Consider the following 21332-nt stretch of genomic DNA (forward strand, 5'->3'; position numbering starts at 1 on the left):
TTTCTCAACGTTATAGAAAAGGAAATGAATTTTGCTATTTATTATTTTATATACTATATAATACATTTATTTTTATAATTTTATTTCTATTAAATTAATTGAATTCTTCTACTCATCATCCTTATATCATATTTGTTAAGAGAAATTTTTTTTTTTTTTTTTTTTTGTTTGATGTATGGTATAGGAATGATAAGACAACTTTTTCTGAAGAAAGTTGTCATGTATCTTTGTGATAACTGCAAGCAACAAAGACAAGCTACATTTCACTCTAGAACAGAAGTAGTTAATACATATTAAAAAAAAAAAAGGAAAATTCAAAATATAGTACCAAATCTCAGAGGAAGGTTAGAGTGATTGAGAGATATAGCGAGAGAGCAAGGGATGAATTGGTCGTAGATCTGACAGTAATTCAGCCGTGACAAATGGAGAGAGAGATTAGAGAGAGAGAGAGATCAAGTTCAATATACTAAAGGGAATTACTTCTCCAACATAAAGTGGCCACCTTCTCTGGCATAAAGTAGCCACAGATGGTGGCCACTGACTGTAGGATTTTATTTTTTTAATTTTTACTAAATTTATGAATTTTATTTTATTTTTAAATATATTTAATGAATTAAAAAGATTATGCAACAAAAAAAAACAACAAAAAAGAGAAAAATTTTGCCTCTTTGATGGGCTCTCTCTAGGAGTAGCACCGTCCTATACTAAATATGGTATTTAGTATGGGTGACAAATCGTGTTTTGAGATTATGTTCGTGTCAAGTACTTATGAATATCTGACTATGCAGGTCAATCAAAATCTAACCCTTTAAGTTAAATATGTCAAACTTTCAAATCCTAACTCAATCCATTTAGATAATGGATCATGTCGTGTTACCTGTTTAACAATTAATTATAAATAAGTCAATACAACATGACTCATTTAAGCTTGTTTCATATAAATTGGTTGAACTAACACTCATAATCCGTTTGACCTTATTAACATAATTTTACTTAAAAGTTAAAATCTATATTTATTAATAGTCACAATATTTTAAAAAAAAAAAGACTACATACTTACAAAAACTATTAACAGTTTTCAAATTTTAATATATAATAAAATCAATATTACAAATCCTACGATAATAAATATGATCATAGGTATAAAATTACAATCCCAATAATAAATATATAAGAATACTGAGAAGTACCAATATTACAACTTAATAATAATAAAATTTACTTTTGAAATAAAATATAAATGGGTCAAAATGGGTTGATTTTGGATTATCTGGGTTGACACGTTTGTAAATCTTATTTTAACGAGTCAACTCGTTTTGACCTGAACTCATTAATATCAAATCCAAATTCGCTAATTTCGTATTATATTCGTATTAAATTCATGAATCATATTGCATATTGTCACCCCTACATGGTAACACCAAGTAGAATACTTCAAAGATTTTAAGGTGCTCATCCTTGGTAGTAAACCCTGAAGAAAAAAAATATGTTTGCATTTTATAAATAATTTAGGATTATTGCTCAATCCATATAGGTCTAGTTTCCACCACATATAACTTGGTTTTAGGATCTTTTATAATCAACACTTAAGGTCTAGTTTGGATTCAGACTTCAATTCATCTTATTTTATTTCATCTAATCGTTTCAAATTTTTCAAAATTTTAAGCAAAATATAATAAATAATTTAACTTTTCAAATCTCAAAACAAAAATAATATTAAAAAATAATATTCTAACAATATTTTATTCAACTTTCATCTTAATTCACTATCCAAACCCTCACTTATAATTGGGTTTCAAGGCCTTGACACATGAATATCTTTTCTATCAGTTCCTTGTTGGAAATGGTACATACATACATACATACATACATATATATATATATATATATATATATATATATATTTATATATAACTTACAAACACAAATAGCAACAAGATTGACTCGTTTGGTTACACAGATTAGATAAGATAAGATAAGAAATCTGTAAATAGTAATGAGATAATTTGTATATAGAAGTGAAATAATTTAAGTCAGAATTTTTATGAAATTTTGGGAAAGAAAAGAAAAAAAGTTGAATAAAGAAATTATAAAGTTATAAGAGGGTTAGAATATAATTTTTTTTAAAGTTTGGAAAAGTTGTAATGATTAGATAAAAAAATTGAAATTTTAAAATTGAAAAATATTTTATGTTTGAGTGGCGTTTAGATATTGAGACGAGATGATTTGATAGATTTGTGAAACTAAGGTCAGAGAGTTTGAAATCATATGATTCAATGGTTTTTGTACAAACAAAAGTTTACCATGAAAATCTTATCTCGACTTTTAAAGCGGGATTTATGGAAGGTAAAATTGAATCTTTTGCTCATCCAAGAGGGGTTCCGCTTATCTCACACCTTTTATACGTGGATAATATAATTATTTTTACAAGTGGTAATCTCAAGTCCCTTCGAAACATATTGAGAATTTTTGCAACATATGAGTAGTCATGGTCGGGATAGGTTGTAAGTGTGGAGAAATCTTCTCTCATTTTCTCAAAACATATTACATCTGCTCGTCGACATGTTCTTCTTCAGTCTACAGGTTTTAAAGAGAATTTTTTTTTTCCCTTTCGATACTTGGGAGTTCCAATTATCTCAAGAAAACTGAAAGCTGTACATTTGGAGTACCTAGTGGTTTGAGTATGAAAAATAGTTGATGGCTGGAAATCTTAGTTGCTTTTACAAGGCGCCCAATTGATCATGATCAAGCAAGTTTATCGAGTATGCCTGTTCATTTGTTATCTACTCTTCAGGTACCGGAGGTAGTGTTCAAACCATTAAATACCTGCTTTAGGAATTTTTTTTTAGGGCTCCTCGGAAGGGAAGAATAAACGTAGTTGGAGAGCATGAGATAAAATGTGTCTACCAAATGAGGAGGAAGGTGGTTTGGGAATTAAGAGGTTGGATGAGATTCAATAGTCTCTACATGTAAAATTTGCTTGGAAATTGCTTCATGAGAATTTCTTAAGGGCAAATTCTTTTTTTAGAGCAAAATATGTGAAGAATAACCATATCTCGTTTGTAGATGTGAATAAGTGATCTAGGAATTGGCGAATAATTGCCAAGTGCTTACCTTTGATTCTTAACCTTCCTCTTTGATTTTTAATCTTTCTCGTTGGAGGGTTAGAGGGGGTAAAATATTTTTTTGGTATGAGAAATGGTCGGATGAGAGCCATTTAATTAACTATCATTCCAATCTTCCATTTCCGAAAACTACCATTAGAGAATGCAAACTGGAGGATGGTTGAGATATCAATATTATCTCTCGACTGGTGGGTTTGGAAAATGCAATGGTTGTGGTGGACAGTTTAGGAAGATATAAGCATGTGTTTGATATTCTCATATGGACTGATAATGTGGATGACAATTTCTCAACTAAAAGTGTTTGGAGTCATATAAAATTTTGAGTCCCAAAGGTGGTCTGGTTTAATTGGGTATGGCACCTGTCCTTACCAAAAAGAATTTCAATTATGGTCTGGAAAGCTTTTATCAATGCTTGAGTGTTGATAATCAAGTTCGTAAGCTTGGTATACTGCTTGTTTCCAGATGTAATTGTTGTGATACTGGGGGGTGCGAAGACTTGAACCATGTTTTGGCTGAAGGGGATTTTTTCGAGATGTGGGAGCGGGCCTCTTTTTTGGTTGGTACAACATCCATGCGAGGTAGTGGATGGCGGATTTGAGTAGAGAGTTGGTTTCTTAAGGCTAAGAAAAATTCACAAGTAGGGTCTCTTTTTGGTATTATTCTTTGTATCTTGATTTGGTGCTTATGGAACAGGAGATGCAAAGCAATAATGGAAGATAAGGAAGAGTCAGTGTTGTCGACATGGGCTAATTTTCTTACTATGTTAGGGGCGGAGGGGTGCACGGCTAATGTTTTCGAGCTACCAAGGCCTCTCAAAGGGTCTTTGAAAATGGAGAAATTGGGTCTACCAAATATTCAGCTTTAGTTGGTTGGTTAGGTTTTTTATTTTTATTTTTTTATTTTTTATTTTTTTAATATCTTTATGGATTTTATTTGTCGGTGTTTTTTACTGTTTTGATGTTTTTACTGTATTTCTCTGCTAAAAGTGATGGTTTCTAATAAAGATATGAAGGTGTTGTCCTCTTAAAAAAAAAAAAAAGGTTTACCGCTTATAAGAGTCGGATGCAAAACATAACAATTTTAATAAAACTCATTATAGTCTAAACAAAATTAAAATATCAATATTTTTTATGGTCACTGAAATGTTTCCATATCAATATTAATCCATTTGAAATGTCAATAAACAGGCAAATAAATAAGAGGGATTGCTAGAGCCACACAAGAATCCTACAAAGGATATCCACAAACTGGTTATCATTATTTTTAGAGGGCTGCTAGAGTCACCCAAGAATCCTACAAAGAATTTTCACAAACTGATTGTAGAATGCCATATCATCTAAGTTATTATTATTTTTATTCTTTTTTCTCTTTTCCATTTTTATCCATGCATTCCACCTAGCCTCGAGTCCCCCTCCCTCTCTCTATCCCGACTCCCAACCCCTAGACTCAAACTCACTCAGCTTTGTCTCTAGTTCCTCTCGACGGCGTCGACATCAATGTCGTTGCTAACCCACTTCCACACTACCAGTTATTTTATTGATACATACCTACCTCTTTTTCTCTTTCATCCCTTCGTCGCCTCTCTCTCTCCCCTTATTCCACCACTCCTAATTCTCAGACCCATTTTATATATTTGCCTTTGAGCTCATCACCATATTCTAAGAAGTCAGTCTTTTTCTTTCTTAGATTTTTATTTTTTGATATGCTTTGTTTTTATCGAAAAGAAAGTGATTCTTCGAGGTGGGTGAATTTGCTTTGGATCCAAGATTCGTGGATTGCCTGAAATTCCTAGCTTCAAACTAGCTTTGAGAATGGTGGCTCCACAATCGGTAATATTGAATCAGAAAGAAAGGTATGGTTGCAGAGAAAGAGTAGGAAAATTGTAACTTTTCCAAACCTTCGATATTATTGGTTGGGGACCTAAGAAAGAAAAAAAAAAAATATTACTGCTAGGCAAAATCCTTGTAAAGTCTTTTAGCTTATTTGTCCTACTTATCCACACTTTTTTGGATAGCCAAGTGGATGAATCCAGAAAGTATCAACCTTTAGACCTTTCTAAATTATAAATATGAAACCTGGCAGCGGTGGTGGTGCGAGATGGTATAGTGTCGATGGGGTTGGGGGTTTGGAAATGCAAGGAGACTTGGGGGCGCAGGGCTATTGGGAGCAGATGAGAGACATGGGGCTGGGGGAGAAATTGAAAAAATAAAAAATAAATTATGTGGCACTGCTAGGTTAGTTTGTATAAATCTATTTGCAATATATCTTTAATGATGGCATCTAAGCGGGGAAATGATAGATGGCCCAAGTGTTGGTGCCAAAAAGTAGCAAGGTGAGTTGAGGTTGAAGTTGAATGTGCTTGTTGGGATGAAGGTGGCAGAGACCATCACGACGTTGACCCAAACCAATTGTCCTCCATGTTAGTGGGTCCTGCATAAAATGAAAAATGAGAGAGAAATGAGAAAACAATGTAATTGGCTTGTGAGTTTACTTGCAAAAATTAAGTTATATGTAAATGAGGAAACACATAGGACATCAACGAGGATTAGAGAGGAGGAAATATGAACAATGCCTATATGAGTGATTGGTACAGATGAACCATTGGGTAAATGAATGAAAGTAGATGCAAGAGGAGTGATGGAGGTAAGAGAGGTGACTGGACTGACAATATGGTCAGTGGCCCCTGTATCGATGATCCAAGAAGGAGTAGAGGTGCAAGTGAGAAGACAAAAGGAGGTACTTAACAAAGATGTAGAAGGTTGTGAGGAAAGTGTGAAACTACTTGCAATAGCATGGATGGCCATTGTCTGAGAAGGTGATGGCTTTAGAAGACCCAAAAGTTGTTCACATTGTTCCTTAGTGGAAGGAAGACCTAGAATATCAAGCATGGAGTCAATAATGGGGACTTGATAAGCGGAAGAAGCTGGTGGTTTGTGAAGCCGATGTCCGGAACGGTAGCTATGAAGTTTGTAGCAACAATCCATAGTGTGGCCATGAATTTTACAATGTGTGCAAAATGGTCTCTCACGTTTAGAACCAGAAGGTGACCTGGGATTAGAAGATGGAGCATGGTGACTAAGTAAAACATTAGGTTCTGCAGTGGAAGAGGTAAGTGATGCCACTTCACGTTGAAGTTCCTCTTGCGTGACAAGCAAGAACACTTTGTTAATGGAAGGGAGATGATCCATTAATAGAATTCGTTCACAAACATTGGAGAATGATTAGTTGAGCCCCATTAAAATATACATGATCTGTTCCATTGTTGATATTCAAGGAGGGTTTTAGAGGCGCCACAACTGCAATGAGGGAGGGGAATTGAGAAGTGTTAATCTAGATGATGCTGGTAGAGATGTCTTTAGAAACAAAATTGAGTAACCAAGAGAGAACCATGTTATTGCGGCGAGACCATGGTTCAAACAAAGGATCAGAGACGGTGGATGGTCGAGGAAGGGAACCATCAATGAATGCAGTTTTGTTCTTAGCACTGAGAGCCATGAACATAGAGATGCTCCAAGTGGAATAATTATCTCCAGTGAGAGGAAGCGAGACTAACAGAGCACCAGGTTTGTCACCATTGTGTAGAAAATAAGGACTAGAGGGATTGTCAGCCATAACGTGTGGGGCCATTACCAGAGATATCAAATCTTTGATACCATGTCAAAAGTTTAAGACGAATAAACTATTTCATTGATCTAATGTGTATAGGTGTTGATGTAACACCTAGACCCGTAACCAAACCCACGTTCTAGAAATTTATTTTTAGGTTAATATGTGTGGGAAGCTCACTTGAGTTTTAACGAGAAATTTGAATAGGCTACGAGTCCAAAAATTTATGTTGGCAGAATATGAGTTTTTATATTGGTCCTAAATTAGGTTTAACGAACGATATTGAATAAAAGTCCAAGTAAGAATTTATGGACCAAGTGGGCCTAAATAATTGGAATTTGGCCCAAGAAATTCTCTGAAAGGCCCAAAGATATTATTGGACGATAGATTTTTATTGGGCTTGATAGTTAGTTTAAAACCATTTAATATTTTATGGACTAAGTAGAATACTAGAATCTATTAATTTGATAATTGAAAAAGTTACATGATGAGTTGGGTTATTTTAGAATTTGAGAAGAGGCCATTGGAAATTTTGGAAACTCAGCCCATAAAAATATGGGCAAGATCGGGAGATTCTTAGATCAGTTAAAATGACACAACTCACTTTGAAACCTAGAAGCCCATGTAAAGGCCCAGTCCAACTACTTAATATCCAGACTTGTATGTAAGTCACTTCCTCCTCTTTCTTCCTCTATTGTTTAATTTGTTTCCAACTGCATATATATATATATATATATATATATATATATATTATATTCTTCTCATGCATGTAGAAATCCCTAGGTTGCGGTACATCCCAAAATCTTGTCAGTTTTTTTCCCTCTAATATCTCTCCCATGTACAAGTTCACGTTCTGAAAACTACCATTAACTTATTAAGTAGTGACAAACCTCCCACAGCCAACCATCACCCACGTAGGAAGCAAGTTTCAGCCCAGTGATTCACCACTGCCTTAGAACCCTGGTTTAGACTCTCTGTCCCTTTCACGCCACAATCAGTTAGGGCATACCCAACCGTGAAGATCATTGCACCACCCCTATTGAAAGACTGCGTGGTGAAACAATCTTGTTTGTCCTCCAACATGAACATAGCTGCACCAAGAGCCCCTCAGCACGAAGCCCAACCATGTTCAACCAAAAGCAACCATTGCAAACTCCAGTCCACAACCCCATTGCACTCCTCACATAAACAATTGAATGGTAGCTCCTAACAATCACCACACATGCATCACCGTAAGCCCCATGCGTGATATCGAAGACCAACCCCTCACCCCACGTTCACTACCCCAATAGCATGAGGAACTCTCCCTCCTTCACTGCATGCCCCTCCAAGCCAACCCAACATTGAAGCCATGCACCACCCAACAAGCCACCATACCTCCTCCACTGATGAGCAAACAATGGCACAACCTTGCCCCCCTCCACTTTCAGCAACCACAAGCAGCACAAAACCAACCCAAGAACCACTGTAGCCCAACTGTCAGAGTTAGCAAAAATGGTGCTGGCCAATTCTGAGCACAGTGAAAATGGAAAGAAAACTGAGCAAAGAGATTGTAAAAGATAGAGGCAAAAGAGGAATGAATTTTGCAAAATTACTTACTTCTCTATGCTGTACAGTAATGAATTTATAGAAAAAATCAACTAAGCTATATAATGAAAAAGTATTGAAATATCTCTAAACAAATATACAAATAACAAATTATTTGCTGGAAGTTTGTTGGAAATTCTGTTGCAGGTTCCCTGAGGCGTTTGGCAATATAGCAGCTAGTATATCATTCCGTAATATCCCCTGCAAAATGGAGAATAGATATTTTCTATTTCCATATTGGATAACAGAAATAGAAATTGTGAGGATGGAAGAGCCTTTGTGAATACATCCGCAAGCTGAGAAGAAGAACAGACGGAGCAAGTACGTAGGAAACTAGCTTGTATTTTGTCACGGATAAGGTGACAATCCATTTTGAATTGTTTGGTGTGCTTGTGAAAATTTGGATTATGGGCAATGTGAAGCATGACTTGATTGTCACAGTACAAATCTATTGGAAGAGAAATGGAGAGGTGAAAATCTTGAAGTATATAAGATAACCACTGAACTTCAGATGAAGTCATTGCCATAGCATTATACTCGGCCTCGGCGGAGGAGCGAGAGACAACTTCCTATTTCTTTGATCGCCATGAGATGAGTGATCTTGTCTAAGAAAAATGCAAAACCCTGTAACTGAGCAACTTGAGTCTGGATAAGAGGCCCATTCCGAGTTTGAGTATGCACGAAGAGTAAGTGAAGAATGGGAAGAAAAAAGAAGGCCTTGTCCAGGAGCATTTTTATGTACCGTAGGACTTGATGAGTAGCATGAAGGTGTGTTATTGTAGGTGCTGTTATAAATTGGCTCAAGTGCTGGACTGAGTAGCAGAGATTGGGCTGAGTGATGGCGAGGTAGAGAAGTCTACCAACTAGGCACCAATAGGGAAGTGGATATGAGAGAGGATCTCCATCATCTTTGCGAAGTTTGAGATTTTGATCCATTAGTAATTTGGAGGGTTGAGAACCAAGTGAGCCAGCATCGGCTAAAATATTAAGTGCATATTTATGCTGGTAGATGGAAATTCCTTTGGGAGAGCATGAGACCTCAATGCTAAGGAAGTAACGGAGATTGCCAAGAGACTTAATTCAAAAGTGATCATTGAGAAATCCTTGAAGAACTTCAATAGACTCCATGTGAGAGCTGGCAATGATAATATCGTTAACATAAATAAGGAGGGCAATGAATGATCTATGTTTGAGTTGAGTAAAAAGGTTGTAGTCAGCTTTGGATTGCTAAAAACCAAAAACAAGTAAAGCATTAGAAAATTTCTGGTACCATTGTCTCGAGGCTTGTTTCAAGTTGTAGAGACTTTTGTTGAGGCGACAAACTTGGGATGAAGACCCCTTTGAAAAACTAGGGGGTTTGTGCATGAAGATTTCTTCGTCTAAATCGTCGTGAAGAAAGGCATTTTGAAAGTTGAATTGCTTGAGGAACAAGCCTTGAATGGATGCAGCAGCTAACAAAGTTCGGACAGTGGCTAATTTGGCCATGGATGAGAAGGGTTTGGTGTAGTCGAGCCCTTCCTGTTGGGTAAAACCTTTGGCGACTGAGCGCACCTTGTAGCGCTTGATGTTGCCATTAGAATGGTATTTAATCTCAACTATCCACGTGCAGCCAATATCATGCTTGCTAGGGGGCAAGTCAACAAGAGACCAAGTATTATTGAGTTCAAGGTTGCTATTTCAGATTGCATAGCCTCACATCAGTTAGGATATTTAATAACTTCACCATATGAAGAAGGTTCAATGGAGGATGAAATGGCAGATGCAAAAGAAAAATAAGAAGGAGATAATTTATGAAAAGAAAGTGTGGCAGAGAGAGGAAAAGCTTTACTAGGTGGACAGGGTGCTTCCGTGGACAATGATGAAGAAGGATCATTAGGAGCATGGGCCATCTGTAAGTGAGAAGAATCCATTGTTTGTAAAGGAGGTGGGTTGAGTAGGGAAGGGCAAATGTAGCTGTTGAGGTGAATAGGAGTGTTGCGTGTTCATGTAGAACATCGAAGTGGTGGTGGGGGAGGTGGTGAAGGTGCTGTTGGGAAAATCTGAGGTGCTGAGGGTGATGAGTGTGGTTTGGCAAGGAGATCTGCTTGAGGGGTGGGAATGGCGTAGGTGGAATCAGGGTCAAGTAGGGAGAAATCAGGGGATAGTATTGGGGTTGAGAGTATGTTTGGTTTGGGAGTAAGGGAGGGAGTATGAAATGGGAAGAGTGTTTCGTGAAAAGCATCTCGAGATAGAAAAATTTGATGGGTGTTGAGGTCAAGTAACTTGTAGCCTTTGACGTCAAAAAGGTAGCAGAGAAATGCAGAACATTGCCTACGAGGGTCAAACTTGTGACGATGTTGGGAAATAGTTGATGCAAATGCATGGCAGCCAAAAACACGTAAATGTGAGTAAGAAGGTGGTTTATGAAAAAGTAATTTGTAGGGAGTTTTATTCTGGAGAAAGGTAGTGGGAATTCAATCGATCAAGTAAGTGGTGGTAAGAACACAATTAGACTAAAAACGTAGAGGGATGTGAGATTGAAATCAAAGAGCATGAGCAACCTAAAGAAGGTGTCGATGCTTGCGCTTGACCAAACCATTTTGTTGGGGTGTTTCTACACAAGATTTTTGATGAATAATGCCTTGTTCAAAGTAGAAATTAGCCATGAAAAACTTGGGTACATTCTTGCTATGCAAAATTTTTACTCAAGTGTTGAATTGATTTGCGACTAAGTGTCAAAATGACTTGAGACATGATCGAGCATCAAATTTCTTTTTCAATAAATAGACCCAAGTGTAGCGTGAGTAGTCATCAACAATGGTGAGAAAAAATCTACTACCATCGTGGGCGATAATGGAATGGGGTCCCCACAAATCATAATGTATAATTTCAAAGCAAGAAGTAGTAGTATGAGTGTTAGAATTAAAAGGTGAGTGAGTCTGTTTGGCAAGAGGACACACTAAACATGGTAAAATATGCTTTGTATTAATCTATTTGAGTACATGAGGATCAGAAATTAATTGTATATGGTTATGTGAGGGATGACCTAATCGATAGTGCCATAAGTCACGGACACTATTGGTAGGTTGTACAGAAGCTGAAATGTAGGTTTGTGAATGAAAATTTTGTGACAAAGTGTTGGTTAAATCTTGAGGAGAAACTGGATCTCGGAGGAGGTGATAAAGCCCATGTTCCATGCTATCCTTCCCAATCACTGTCCAGGGAGAAAGGCCCTATATGAAACACAAAGTAGAAAAGAATATGAGACAACAATTTAATTCACGTACAAGCTTACAGGCGGACAACAAATTAAAATTAAAAGATGGTACACATAGAACGTCATGGAGGAGAATGGTGGTTGTCACTTGCACGGTACCAACGTGAATGACGTCAGCAATTTCTCCATCGGAAAGTTTGACAGATTGTGAAATAGTGGTAGTGATTGAAAAGGGAGGTGATACAGATTATATGATTCGTGGCACCCATGTCAATGATCCAAGGAGCAGACAAAAGAGAAGATGAGGAGAAAAAAAAGGAAATACCAGTAATAGAATTGGAGTGAGGGTTGGGAGGTATAACCGTCTGAATTTGATTGGCGGGTGTTGAAGAATCCTTGCTGTGCAACAAGGCTATGAGGTCTTGATATTGCACTTTTGTCAACATTAGACTTGGTTCAGAGTTAACTTCAGCAAAGGAGCCAAGAAAGGCTGCATTTGCTCTCGATTTATGAAGCTTGTGGTTGGGAGGGTACCCATGAAGCTTTTAGCATGGTTCAACAGTATGACCAGTCATCTCATAGTGGGTGCAGAGAAGAGCTGCATCATTGCCTGATTTAAAATAATTTGCGAATGTATAACCCGTGATTTTGCAATGTGTACAATATGGTTTATGCCTGGATTTGGGGAAGGTGTGGAAAGTATTTTTCGACCAGTTAGGGCAATGGAATCAGTGGGTGGGGCTGAAGAAGTAAACAAGTGGTGGCGTTCTTGTTGTTGGATGTAAGAAAAAACTTTGTTGACTGGTGGGAGGGGATCAATTAGCATGATCTGGTTGCGGACATTGTTGAAGGAGTCACGAAGACCCATGAGGAATTGGATTACGCATTCTCAATGGTATCGGTCCAAAAGAAGCTTGGTTGAGCCACAAGAACAAATGGGTAAGTGATCATAAATAGATAATTCATCCCAAAGAGATTTAAGTTTACCATAGTAAGTGTTTAGTGAATTGTCATCTTGGGTAAGAGTGGCCAATGTCTTCTTGAGTTCATAGATGCGTGGGCCATTTTGTGGGGAAAGACGTTCTTGTAACTCAGTCCATATGTCATGGACATCATCAACATATGCAATAGAAGATCGAAGAGGGAGGCTAATAGAGTTCTGCAGCCAAGACAGAACCATGTCGTTGCATCTTTCCTAGAGTTTAAAAAGAGGGTCATAAGGTTTTGATGGTTTGGTGAGGGTTCCATTTAGGAATCTAAGTTTGTTCTTGGCTCGAAGGGCACGATGGATTGATCGAGACCACGTAGAAATATTTTCAACAGTAAGGAATTCTGTGACGATCATAGTGCTGGGATTATTTAAGGTTTCAAGTCTATAAGGGTTGGTTGGGTCTGTAAGGTTGGTATATTTGGTGGTGGTGAGAGGATTGACGGAGGCCGTTTCACCACTTTGATACCATGTTAGAGTTAGCAAAAATGGTGTTGGCCAATTCTGAGCATAGCGAAAATGGAAGAAAAACATAGCAAAGAGATTGTAAATGACAGAGGCAAAAGAGGAATGAATTCTGCAAAATTACTTCTCTTTGTTGTACAGTAATGAATTTATAGAAAGAACCGACTAAGCTATACACTAAAAAAGTACTGAAATATCTCTAAACAAATATACAAATAACAAATTATTTGCTGGAAGTTTGTTGGAAATTCTGTTGCATGTTCCTTGAGGCGTTTGGCAATGTAGCAGCTGGTATATCATTCTGTAATGCCAACCCTATAGTCACCATGTACGAGAGCCACCAAGTCACCTATAATCATATGGCAAGCCTCTGTTTTTCACTCCCAAAAATAGAGTAACCTGCGTCCAGTTGCTCCTCCATGTCGTTAGCCTCAACCACAGATAACACCGACCAACATGCTGTCTCGTTAAGCACCACCACCTCACGCCTCCCACACCCACAGTCTTCCAGCACACGCACTACCACCATGCAAGCCCCTTCCAGGTTTTCTTCAGTTCCAGTTACGCCGGGAACTCCACACTACCCCCACCTTGCACCATGATTCCCAAGCCACCATCGAACGTCTAAGAGGCCTTGGCTTTCCCTTGCCAAAAACAGAATAGTTTCCCCATCGAGGTGCTTAAACCACCGTGCTCTCTCTCTATCTACGCCACTCTCTCTCTCTCTCTCTCTCTCTCTCTCTCTCTACATGTATATATCATTCACTCTCTCTCATGTTCATGTTCTGCCACTTGGAATAGCCACCATTGCTCCCCCATGCCAGGGGTTCACGGTCGAGCCATGACTCACATTGCATGCATATTGGATGTTGAGTTGAGTTGAGATGAAAGTTGAATAAAATATTATTAGAATATTATTTTTTAATATTATTATTATTTTGAGATTTGAAAAAGTTGAATTGTTTATTATATTTTGTGTTGGAAGTTGAAAAAATTGTAATGATTAGATGAGATGAGTTAAGAAACCAAATGCAGCCTTAAGCAACTTAATGAATAAGTTACATGTATACCCTTAGAAAGTGATCCAGTGTTTATTAATTATGATGATATTATTGTAATAAAACTAAGAGAAACTAGATGGTTGGGGGTGGAGGATATTTTTAGAGTTTAATCGATTAATAGGTGAAATTAGGTGAAAATCATAGTATTTGGGGAGTGATTATAGGTAAATGAAGTCTTAGGTTATTTAAGTATTTTGGGTTTAATTAGAAAACGTGTGCTTAATTAAATAGTTACGTACTATTGGAAATTTACAAAAATTACATGATTATTTTATAGGAGACGATTGGATTTCGTTTAGCACGGTTGTGGAAAAACTTAAAAAAGTTAAAAAAGTTGAGATAAACGGGGTTCCTATACTAGACTTTACATAAAAAGAAAATGAAATGAAGTGATTTTTGAAAATATGCATGCTTGCTTTGAAAAGAAACCTATAAAAAAACTCAAATATGTGTTAGGCATATTCATGAAATCTGTATAAAGAAAAAGTATTTTTGTCATGATTTGTGTAGATATGAGCTTATTTTAGCATTGTTTCTGAATTTTGTAAAAAGAGCGAATATGAGATCTAAAAAGTTTTGCTTTGATTAAATGAAGATGTTTTGATTCTGTTATTTTGAATATGTGAAATGATCTAAAACTTTTCAGTACTCTATTTTGATACGATGTGTCATCTGAAAACTTTGGCATGAATTCCAGATTTTATATTTAATATAATCTAGTTCTGATGTTATCCATGTTGTTTCTATTCGGGTTCTGATATTGTTTTTATGTTGAAGTAATTGGTTTGAAACCATAATTTTTATATAGCATTGAGAATTTGGAGTTGATAAATATTTTGTTGGAATGTGAGTATTAGTGACAACAAGTAACTCTTCAACCCGTTCGGGACCGTAGCGTTACTGCTGAAGTTTATATAGAGCAATGGTTAGTGAAAGGTTTAATAAAAAATAAATTAAAAAATAACATGGAATTATCAAATTTAAAAAATTCACCGAACACTTATTCTTTTCTTAGAGCAAGTCATTTTAATCCAGTTAATTATTTAGAACTGAAATAATTTCTTTTCCCTTGTTTTCTTCTCTCTCATCTTCACTTTTCTTTTGGTTTTTCTTATTGCTTTCATATAAGAATATACAAAAAGTAATTGAATGTTAATTGAAATCAATCCAAGAATTAAACAATACAATCGAATCGGAAAAATAATGTCCATAATTAATTACTGATGGGTAGTAGTGTTCGATATATCAAGTTGGATATATATATCTTCTATATATAAAAAGTGTGTATGAAACGGAAAATCTTGTTTTAACGGTTTTTCTTGTTTTTCCGTTAAAGTTAACACCGTTTGTTTTAACGGTTTAGCACATAAAATGAAGACATAAATGTTGAGAGATATAGCATTCAATGTTGTTATATGATTTATTAATCTCAATAATTATAATACTTAATAGTTTATATAATAAGTAATTAAAGATTAGTTATTATATTTTTCTATTTCTCCTTAACATATACACGTGTATTAGGTGCATAAGACGTGAATCCCTAAGTATAATATACGTATATTATACGTTTCATTAACTCAGATTATTGAGTATTTCAAATTTAAAAATCTCATATAATATATAATACAAGTGTATTTAATCAAAGTGTTTTTTTTTCCCATGGTAGTAGGACGTAGCTTACACTAAGTCATATTCCATACGTGGGCTTGCTATGATAGGCACGTGACAAAAGCCGTTATCCTTGAGCTAATCAAGAAAGAGTAAATTCGGCTAACAATTTCAAAATATATTTTATGATTTATATATATGCTATATATAGAAAATATTATACCACAAATTTTATAAAAAGATTATGTTTTAACTTTATGTTATCCCTGATCGACTCAACCAACAGCAAAATAAGAATTTCAATATTGTCTCTATTGATTCTCTACAGGATGACATAAATTGATGAATTATAATACAAACATCAAACGACACATATTTTGAACTACCGTTTGTGTTAGACTTTTATTAAATTTTTCGTATACATCTTTACTAAAATTATAGATGTTATAAACATGTATTGGATTATATGATATTTTGAACTAATTTTTTTATTTTCTCCAATATGCCTTAAATTATTAAGTGACATCAATAATTTTTATAAAATATATATTATTTTTTACAAATAATCATTTCATAAAATTAGACAAACGTGCTTTGCACGTTACTCCTACCTAGTATATATATATATATGTCAAGTGATTTGTACAATATTTATTAAGTATATATAATGATAAAAAAAAAAAAAAAAAATCAACATGGACAACAATAAATGCTCTATGCGGAAATTTTTTTCGACTAATAGCCAAACTTAGATTGTTTTACGTTTACCCTTCAAAATTGACTAATGGAGAGACTCCTTAATCAACTTTTCAAGGTTCTTATAAGATGAACCTCCGATATCAGCAGCTTCCTCTGCTTTCTTCTTCCATTCTACTGCCTTTCGCCTCATCGCTTTTCCCTTCTCCCCCCCCCATCATTTCCTTAACTATTGTTTCAACCTCAACTCGTTTTACATCATTATTGACCTCCATGCCAATCCCCCAACTGGTGCAAGCGTATCGGCAATTCGTTTGCTGCTCCGCAAAAAATGGCCAGCAAATAACAGGTACACCACTACAAACACTTTCCAACATAGAATTCCACCCACAATGTGATAGGAAAGTGCCAACTGCTGGGTGTGCTAGAACTTGGTCTTGGGGGCACCAGTTTGCTATCAATCCCCTGTCCTTTGTCTCCTCAAAGAATTCTTCAGGCAAAATCGCCGAGTCTCCCATCACTAAATCAGGCCTAACAATCCACAAAAATGAGTGCTTGCTATTTGCAAGCCCCCATGCAAATTCCTTCAGATGTTGTTCAGTCATCACTGTCATGCTGCCATAATTGACGTAAACAACTGAGTTGGGTTCTCTTTGGTCGAGCCATTGGAGGCATTTTGAGTCTTCTTTCCATAAGCTTAAACTTAGAGATTTGAGTTTGCTGTCAGGAATATGTCGGTTGAGTAAGGGAAGCGGACCTAGGGTGTAAATCTTGCCAGGGAATTTGGCTGAAATTGCTTCGAGTACTTCATATTCAAATTCATCAAATGTGTGGAAAATGATCGCTGTAGAATTCAAGCAATTTTGTGCTTCTGATCCCAGAAAGTCGAAAAAGATATCCTTAGTGTCGGTGACTCTGATGAAGCTAGGGAGATCCTTAAGCCTGATGTTTTTCATGCCTGGGATCCAGTTGATTGGTGTGTCGAGCGTGCCATCATCTTGGAAGCTTTCGTCTGGATGCATGACATGAAAGACAGATTTCTAAGGTCCCGTTTAGGCAGTTTTTCTCGTCTGATCTCAATATATAAATAAAATTCAAACACAAATATTTTTTCAATTTCTCTCTCATAGTTTTTCATCTAATAGTTACTATTTATTACAACTTTCTCAGACTTTCATATAAAATATAAAAACTCATTCAACTTTTTCAAATCTCAAAACAAAAATGATATTGTAACAATATTTTAATTTTATATTTATTTAAGTTTTTTTCTCTCATTTGTTAAAATCCAATAAAAATTTTAACTTAAACTATTTTACTACAATTTACAAATCATCTCACCATTATTAACAGATTTTTCATCTCATCTAGATGAAATAAGATGAAATAAAAAATATGTTAACTATCCAAACGAGCTAGGAGCGGAATTCCATGTCCCATTTTTTCATTGCAAAAATTACTTTTTCATTGAAAAAATTGCATTCACTACGGCCCAACGAAGGTTGTAATTGCATGTTAAAAATATACTTTTATATGCTCCTTGAAAAAAAAAAAATATTGTATGCAGGTCGGGATTGTTTTGTTGGGGGCGAATTGATATAAATATTTATATAGAAGTATGTAAGTAGTTCTTGTAGTCTCTCTATATGAGTACACGTGCATTACTAAAGATCTATTTCAAGATACTTGAAGTAAAAAATAAATATTGTAATTGCTCAAAATAGATTAAATAATAAAAAAGCCAATGTTGTTTGACAAATTCATCGTAAAAGCACAAATAAATGATAAAAACTAAGAAAAAATAAAATAAAACTCATTGTTCAATCTAAGACTGAATGTTGTAAGGCCTCTATTGTATAGATAAGAATAGCTATGGAATATATGTTGCCTTCACTCCTAATTATTAACTCGATGGCAGCATAGATGTTAACAAAATCCAATCAAAATAAACTGGCTAGCAGAAGATTTGAATGGAAAAGTTCCAACAATTAGGAAAAATGAGGTTTTACAACTAGCTCATAAGAAAAGACCGAAAAATTTTCTTGCCTATATATTATGAGATGTGAGAAAAATAAAATAAAACAATCAATGTGAAACTGTGAGAATTTATTAATGACCAAGAAATATGTATATGTAAGAAAAAATTATTGAGAAATTTAAAGAAACTTGGAAAACTAAGTACTAAGTAATTAGATTTTTGAAAATTTTTGAGGGGTCAAATTGCCTTTATATTGAGGACATCTTAAAAAAAGTATGTATTAAAGAAAGGGTTTTGAAAAATTTTGAGCCCCTGATCGTACGTCTCAATCTCTCAAATTCAAGATTCAAACACGCGTGCTATGCTTTATTATATATAATATCGTAAGGATTAAGAAGACATTTTTTTTTTCCTTTTTATTATATTCTAATAATCTTATTTTTAAATTGTTTGGAAGCCGCCCATTTTCTTCAAACCCTAGTGAGAGAAGCTCCTCCTTCTCTCTAGAAACAAGGCAGCTCTCTTCCGTCCGAGGGAGGTGGGAGCTTAGGCTTCCCCTCCCTCCATCTCTGTTATCTTTTCCGTTTAGCTTAGTTTCTTTTTCTGTTATCTTTTCTTCTGTTTTCTACCGTATAGCTTAGTTTTCTGTTTTAAATCAAGCGTCGTTTTGGGCGGTGGTTTCGGTGGTCGACAGCTCCACCTCCCGGTCAAGGAGCCCGAAGTCATTCTCCAACATATCTCACGGTTGGCGTAGTGGTGGTTGCACGGTGGAGGAGGAGGGTATCGTCTGCATCTTTGGCCGTGGCTTGGTGTGGTCTGAAGTGTGTTTTTCTGAGTCTTTGACCACCTATTTATACTACGTAGCTGGGCGTGGTGGAAAACAGAGTATCCAGTGTGGACGGAGTCCGGGTGCTTATCGCCAGAGGTGTTTTGGTTTCTTGCAGGCTTGGATGTAATCCTGTGGGGTTAAGGTACTCTGTTTTATCCATGGAAAACAGAGCGGTTTTCGGGATTCAGGTTGAGGTGCATGGGAGGAAAAGGTGAGCCTCTGGGGTGGAGTCCGAACGTAACCCAGCATGGAGACTCTGTGGGTGGCGGCCGGAGCGGGGGAGACGCAGTTGTTTGAGGTTTTTGCTTTCAGTTTTTGGTTTGTTTCTGGAATAAATTCTGTGCTGGTCTCCGTTTTTGTTTCTGATTCTGTTTTCACCTAGCCGAGGTGGTGTACGGGCTGGTGGGCTGGTTATGGTTACGGGGATGAAGCCGGCGACGGTGAGAAGCCCTTGTGACCTTGATCGGTATATCTTGAGGGGCTGGCGATGGTGACGGGATGCAGAAAGTGGTTGTTTTGGCTATTTTGTTGTGAGAATCTCTTGTGCAGGACATGCATGGTGCAGACTACCCAGGCGTGGTGCAGGCTACACGTGCGTAGTGCAGGCTGAGAGATGCGCAGAAAGTGGTACAGGCAAAAGGCAGTGAGCGTACGGCGCTGAGAGAGTGTTATTAGTTTGTTTTGTTAGTAATCTGTTATGGGAGTTTTAATTTGGTTTTAATAAAATTTTGAAATAGGCAAGTACCTCTCCTCTTTGAGGATGAGGGTTGTGAGTCTTCTCCTCTTATTGAGGGTGAAGGTTGGGTAGTGTCTCTCCTCCTTTGGAGGGTGAGGATGTTTAGTGTTGTTTTCTCGTAGACGAGTCGAGATGAACACTTCTGTTTTTAACAGAGTCTCTCATCTCAGTATGGCGTCGTCATTGGAGAGCTTAGAAGTTTTAGACACAGTTCGGCGCAATGAAAATTGTGTACGGGGGAGCGTACAACTGATGGGTAGTTGGCTTATAATTGGAACTTGGTATCCGTCATTATTGGTCACAGCTGTATTTTTCTTCATTCAGTAATGAATTGAGGTCTATTTCAATAAAAAAAAAAAAAAAATCTTATTTTGAAAAAGCTAATAAAGACGAAAGAGATCTCCGTCTAATATAAATTGTTTAATCTAATTAGTTGATTACAATTTCAAGAACCTGATCCTAATTTATCTTCAGATATGATTCTTGACAAAGCTCGTGATAAAAATCTTGTTTGTTTTATTATTATTAATCTTATCATGCATGCCGGCCTCCATGCCAACTTCACCATGAAAGCTTTGAAAACAAAAATAGTCAAAGTACCTTTGAAAGGAAGGATGCCTCTGTTGATGAGTTCAGTGAAGTACAGATATCCCATAAAGCCACAAGCCGAGGCAGTCCAGAATTGTACCTCTGGAATGCCCAATTCTTCTGCAGCCTTACTTCCAAAACCCATCATCCCATCCGATACTATGCAACTAACAGGAGGCCAAGCTTCATCAGTCTGTACAGAGTTGAGCCTAATTACCAGCTCTTTAAAGGGGACCAAGCAGTTCTTTCTCGTGGACTCACACAGTGCACGGGTATCTTGAGTTGCATCAAGGTCGGATGGTGGCATCCCGTCCGGGATTGTTTCAAACTGGAAATCTGGCAGGCCCTTCACATGGTCGGGTCCTTTGGACCGGATTAAACGCGAGTGGTTGAACTCAGTGTTGACAAAGGTTATGTGGAAACCCTTGGAGTGTAGGAGCTTGGCTAAGTGCATCATGGGGATCACATGCCCCTGTGTGGGGAATGGGATACATACTGCATGGGGCTTCTTTGCTCTCACTGAATCCATCTTTAGCTTCCCAATTGAGCGTCTAAGAGGTCGGATCAGAGTTCAAGAGTGATGATATATAGTTTACTAAGCTTTGTACCTTTTATAGAAAAAAATGCTTCGCTATTAGCCTTTCAATGGCGTATGGATATGGTAGTTGTAGACTTGATTGTCTAGAGAAGACTTATCCTAAGTCATCCAAAAATCTAATATTGAAGATTTCATAGGGACCACTCAGGCATGCGATAAAAGTACAATAAAAAATTCCTAATGACTAATTCCAAGAGGTTTGATCCACTTGTGTATGCAATATTGAGTCATAGTATCACCATCTACCGCAGAATTGTTACTTGAGTGT

The 21332-nt window shown here is 36.5% G+C and overlaps 1 pseudogene; it reads right to left on the reverse strand.

Annotated features, from left to right (window-relative positions):
- Positions 1-16349: 16349 nt before the first annotated feature.
- Positions 16350-21116, reverse strand: LOC122308080 (annotated as a pseudogene).
- Between the last annotated feature and the right edge of the window lie 216 nt (positions 21117-21332).

Source organism: Carya illinoinensis, chromosome 4, assembly GCF_018687715.1.
Source record: "Carya illinoinensis cultivar Pawnee chromosome 4, C.illinoinensisPawnee_v1, whole genome shotgun sequence".
NCBI classification, from domain to species: Eukaryota; Viridiplantae; Streptophyta; class Magnoliopsida; order Fagales; family Juglandaceae; genus Carya; species Carya illinoinensis.